This window comes from Gavialis gangeticus, unplaced genomic scaffold (genome assembly GCF_001723915.1).
Source record: "Gavialis gangeticus isolate Ggan-Ray unplaced genomic scaffold, GavGan_comp1, whole genome shotgun sequence".
Classification (NCBI taxonomy): Eukaryota; Metazoa; Chordata; order Crocodylia; family Gavialidae; genus Gavialis; species Gavialis gangeticus.
Window position 1 is genome coordinate 42,253,468 of NW_017729034.1, and position 6,351 is coordinate 42,259,818.

Genomic DNA, 6,351 nt, shown 5'->3' on the forward strand with positions numbered 1-6,351 from the left:
GGCGATGGAGGGGGGGGGGGGGGGGGGGGAAAACCGCCACTGAAAAAAGCGGTGTGGTGCATGTGGCAGCAGCGCGTGCCACCAGAAAGGGAACCTGGCTGGTCCCGGAAGGTCCCCAGCCTCCCCTCCTCCACCCAGGTCACTGTGTGCCAGAGTGCACATGCAGGGCCATGCCTGGGGACAAATAGCAGTGACACAAATATGTGCCACTGCTGTTTGTCCCACAAGAAATGTGTGCCCCTGCACATGTGTGTTCACGGGGACACACCCTCAGAGTCATTTGAGTAATTTCCACGAGTTGGTATGGATTTTTAGAAGTCAACTGGTCTTTTCCCATTGATTCACTGAAAAGACTTGTTCTTCACAGATGCTGCCTCATAAACTTTCCCTATTGATTTACTGAAAAGATTTTACTTTTCACAGATGCTGGGTCTTAGAAAATTGCACACAGATGTACCAACTGCCCGGATTTCCTCATTTTTCCTGCATGACTCAGTGCGTGCTCACTCTCTGCCACTGTCTGCATTCAGGGTAAAGTGACTATGCTGTGTTACAGAAGCATTGGGATGTGATGATATTTCAGTCCCTTCAGATGAAGACAAACTATTGCATAGCTATTTCTTTTTAAAAAGCAGTATTCCTAATAGAGTGCAAAAATGGGAGGTCGGACTACTGAGGTGTATCCCAGCTCTGTCAGTGCTTTGAGGTGCAGTCTGACAAGTCACTAAACTGCTGGGTCTCCGTTTATCTATCTGTAAATGGACTGATAGTAAAGATAGCGTGAGGCCGAATTTTGTTAACAGCAGTTAAAAGATCAGGCAACCTTTTCCCTCCTAAAATAACCCTGTAGGATTTTCTTTCACAACATCCATTGACGAAAGATGCAATGTGAGGGCTAAGTATAATTTCCTAATCATTGATGGGGGGGGGGGAAAGAAAATGGTTATTTATTAAACTGAATAGCAGGTGTAGAAATAAAAAAAAAAAAAAATCTGAGTAAGAGGATATATAATAGAAAGAATGAGTTTCATGACACAGCTATTGCCTTTGAGAAATGATGGTTAAAGTTAATAGATGTTCTGTGACAAGGGGGCTCTGTAAGTTCGCTGGATAAATGTGTCCTACAAGTTTGACATATTAAACATATCTACCGTAGATTAAAGCATTTAAGGAATGGTGCACTCTTCTACATAGATGAGACTTATCTGAGTTACTCATGAAACCCAAGCCCATTTTATGGGGTTTTTGGTACATGGGGGGGACTGTTGAGAAGCACAATGTCATAGTACAGATAGCAAGAACGTGCATTTCCAGAGTGAAACTTTAGTCCCATTGTGATGAATGAAATATCTCCCATCGACCTTGGTGGAATACAGATTTTACCTCTGTAGCTCTGCAGAAGGAAACGCATGGATTCTTTCATGTCAAACCACTGGGATCCAATTTACCGTGGGTGACACTATGCAAAAGTACAATCATAGCTTCTCCTCACGAACAGCCCAAATCATACCTATTCCTAGTAGGTTTACATGCTAGATAATGCCTCATGGAAAACTTTAAGGACAATTATGTTACTGCCATCTTTTTGCTGGAGCTGGAGCACTTCACACCTCTTCTTTTTTACTGCTAGTGATATTTGCATGGACACATGTTCTTTGTTTCATTTATCATCTGCTTTTGCCACTTATTCTGCTTTGGAAATGATGATTTCCATGGCAACCATGATTGTGAGTTTAGGTGTGGAATTAGCAGCAAAAGTTAAGTTTACTATTAAACAACAGAGGCCTTTTTTTTTTCTAGCCCTGGGTAACTAATGTTAAATACCTATCTAGAAATGGCCTATTATTTTGGCAGCACTGCACACCTGCAGGGCCTGTTACTACCATTTATAGCCTTAAATATGGGATTAGATAGCCTAGCTTCAGGCAAACAGATTTGAAAACAGCAGCCAAAGAGATTATTACCATGAAAATCTAGTTATCAATACAGAGGATGTGATAACTCAAGAATAAAGTTTGGCTTCAAGTTTTCCATCAGATAGCTGCATCTGATTAGAATACTGCGTTCACAGACTGCACAGTGTGCTGTGTGTAAACTGATATAGTGGAGTCATCCACCAACCTAATCAGTAATGTGCCCTCCCTGCTGTAGAAGAACAAAATCCAGCTCTAAAACTGCTTAAAGCCATTCAGCAGAGAGGCAAACCTGTGATTGGTTACTTTGCTCTGTTAATGTTCCAAACAGCTGTTCAGCAATTCTAAGTTTCTTTTGCCATCAAAGAGTTTGACAGCAGTGAACATTTGGCATCCGAGGGCTTGTGAGCAGTTTCACTCAATGTGTGATAGCACTGTCAGTCTATAAAACTCCCCTCTTTCCATAAATGTGTTCTTTGCTATGTTGCATGAGGGTTTTTTTTTTTTGTTTCCATGTAAATAAGGGCCTAAGATCACTGGATGAGAGGAAGGCAGGCGCTGTTCCAGGTTTTTTCACACACTGTTGCTAATGGACCTCAGTTCTGACCTGTAACACCCCATTATCCCAGTCCTGAGTCTCTCCTCATTCCAGGCAGAGACAACCAATTGTGTCGAATTGTATGGCGTGAACAAAGGACCATTAGGAACTAGAGTGAGATCACCAAACTAATTTGACCTAATCAGGACTTGAGCCCAGGTCTTCTGGAGTGAAAGAAAAATCACTAACCCTTTGTGGTGCCTAATTCAGTAATGAAGAGCATCTTTAAAATGGTGTTAGAAGCCATATTTTCCCCCAGTTGCCTGGGAAACACCAGTCTGGAACACGAAGTCCAACTTTTCAGCAACTATTTCCCTCTGAAACTTGGGATGGGAAGGGATGTTTTTCTCATCAGTCTTAGGAGTTAGGGATTTATATTGTGCCCATCACTGTGGCAGTTGATGGTAAATGGAGACACTGTGCTAATCTTATTATTTTGTTCTCCAGCTGGAGGAAAAGGAAATGTATTTTCCCTGGAAGATAAAGTAATCAGCTTAAGTGAACAGCAGCACTGACTGTGTGGTTTATCTTCTTCCACAAAGTGCTGGTCACCATCACCCTGGCAGGATGCTCTTTCAGTCACATCAGTTCTAAAAAAGCTGGGCTGTGACAGTGATCCACCAGCATAGGAGGGAAGCTTTCACCCTTGTGCCAGTGTAACTTCAGACACTACCCTCTGGCTTCAGTGGGGATAGATATCCCACAGGCGCATCAGGGGATAGATATCCCACAGGCGCACCAGTATAACTGTGAGCACAAGCAGACCTGTTTGTGTTTTTTCAAAGTACAAAGGGGAGACAGGTGGTACAGGAGCACAGCAGTGGATTGGATGCAACAGTCACACAGGAGATTTGGGTTCAGAATTGCCATTTGTACAGATGTGCTGGATTCATTATTCATGAGATCCATTTTGACTTGAGAGGGGAGGAGATGAGATTGTTTTGCACTGCTGAGTGCACAACTACTGCTGAGCCACAGGCTGACTGCAAAGTGGGGGCCACGCATGTAGTTCTTAAACTTAAGTGTAAAAGGGTCAGACTGGGAAGAAAGAAAAGGGCCCAGAAAGACGGTGTCTCTTCCCTCCTAAAATTGGTCCACTGATTAGAGCTATGTGGAGAGGGAAAGGGAAAACTGCTCCAACTTTGCAGAAAACCTAAAACAAACTGATCCAAGAAAATGCCATTCTTGTTTTGGTAACACACATACCTGTAGCTGCTGGATGGGTAAGCATAGGTATCTATGATGTAAACATGCCCAGACAGGTGCTCTATTCTTTATGGTACCCTATAACCAAGAACCAAAGAATAACTGGAGTTAAACTGCCCCAGGTTGATGAGTCAGGATTGTGCAGCCATAAATCTCTGATACTGTTCGTATCACCCTGGAAGCAAAACTTCTATGAGTCTTTCAATACAAGCCCTCCAACACCACTTCAATGCTTTGAAATGCACAATGCAAAATTCACCCCTGTGAAGAGGGGCCGGGCCATTGCAGTGCCTAAGTGTTGCATAGGCTTTGTTTGACTCTTCTACCCAGAAAATGCAAAAGAGCAGAACTCATTAGTTGATGTCTACCATAGGAAGAGCATTTTGATCTTTGTGTAATCAACAGTCCACACCATACAACCACCTTGATATAACTGAAACCTCACCGTTCATGCCCTGGCATACAAACTCTGCTGACTCAGCTGTTGAGATGAGCACAAGCTGCAAAGCTCACGTTTGGAATGAAGTGTTGCCAAAGTTCAAGTGCTTGATTCATGATGAAAAGTGCTCCGAGCTGAACTTCTAAACTGTTGGGGGTTTGGATTCAGGGTTTTGTCTTGGGTCCCTCTCTGCCCAGCAGCAGAGGAATACATTTGATAGTCTAGAAGCAATCCTCAGTGGAGAAACCATTCAGAGTATCCAGTTCTAAAATACAATAAAAAAGCATTGTATAAAATCTCAACAGAATCCTGATGGTGCTGGATTTCACCTAAAAAACCAAGGAAGGATCTTACCTCTTCTCTAGAGCCAGGGTACTATTCAGCAGGTCCAAATATGCACCTGACACAATGGTGCTGAACCTTATGGCCCTGCAAGCATCTGACAGAATGGTGTTCAACTGTGTGGCCCTGTGAGCTGGATGAATGCTGCTGGGCTTGTATGTGGGTTGGATCCTGTGGGCGGGCACTTGCATGCTGGCCTGACAGTTAGAGCTCTGGAATGAATGCTGCCACTGGTTTCCTGCTACCAAATTTGTGGGGCTCAACAGATTGGGTAACACGGTCCTGTTAAATACCAGAGGTTTAGCACCACTGCCCTGCAACAAAGTTCAGAGAAGCCATATGCTGGCTGGCTCCTCAGGCACCTGGATGGTCTTACAGCTAGCCCAGTTGGTTACCTCCTCCACCACCTCTCTGGATCTACTCTTTTCTGTTGACAGCCTTGTGATCCTAGTCCTGTATTTTTGTAGAGTAAAGAAAATGTATTTAGTTTGGAGAACAGAAGACAGAAGGGGGGATTTGATAACCGTTTTCAAATACCTGAAGGGAGATTACAGAAAGGTTGGAGATGGCTTTTCTCTGCAGCTGCTGGGTATAGGATTAGAAATGGGGGAAATTTAGGTTGGAGATTAGGAGGAACTTTCCGACTGCGAGAGCAGTCAGGTATTAGAAAAGACTCTGTGGAATCTCCATCCTTGGAAGTTTTCAAGAGCAGGTGAGACCTCTGGTTGGCATAGTTTAATCAGGGATGATCTGCCCTTGAGCAAAGGCTGGACTAGATGTGACCCCTTGAGGTCCCTTTTAACTCTACTTCCCTATAATCTGCTAAGGAGTTCCACCCCTCCCGCCAGCTCTCTGCTGGAGAGCATGCTGGAGTACCTAGCCAACCTTCCTGAGGCAGGGGATGAAATAAAACTCTCCCCACAGTGGTGAACAAGGAGGTCACTCTAATTACTAACCCACCAATAATATCTTCCCAGCTGTACTTCAGCAGCATGGAGGCACCTTACAAGACAAGGAGGCAGGTTATTCAGTCCCTGAGATAGTAGTTATCTTCTCCACCCACTTGGCTCATAAGTGCAAAGCCACCTCTGAGAGAGGAGGGTAGATGCATGTGATGCCAGCTGTAGCTATCTGGGGATATGTGCCAAGAAAACAGCAAAACGAGGCAATTTAAACACTACTGGAATAATGGTTTAGCAGAACAGAGTCATTTTTCAATATGGCCAGGTACTAAAACGAATCAAATTTTGGCTTTTTAACTATCTTCTTGCCGAGTTTATTAGGCTCGGCATTGGAAGTATGTGAGGCTTACTTCTTGTTTTCTGGCAGCGGCAGTGTCTAATGATATCTTTTAAAAAATAATTGGGGCAGAAATGATGCTTATGATCTGAAATAGATCAAACATGACTTGACACCTTGTCCATTTATCTGACCCCCCACCATGGCTGCTCTCAGTATTGATTACCTGACAGTTTAGAAATGCCTCTGAAGCCTTCTCTTGTCTCCTCACATAATTGCATTATGCAGCTAGCACAGAAGTGGCCCTATGTCCTCTTAGTTTGGAGATCCAATTATTGCCTCATTTTTGTAATTCAGGAACACAGAGAGGAGCACCCTAGAGCACAGATGGTCTGTGATTTACATCATGAGCCTTAGGGTTAGGGAATGTCCTGATGGAAACTACAAACAGGTCTTTATTTTATTGGGCTCATGTCAAATGAAGTGTAAAGTCAGGTCCTGACCACATGCAGCCAGTAAAGATCTCATGGCTCTTTTTGCAGGAGTGTTAAATCAGCCTGCAGACCAAATGCCAGCTCTGGTAATTATATTCTGCCTTCTTAAATTCCTCTGGT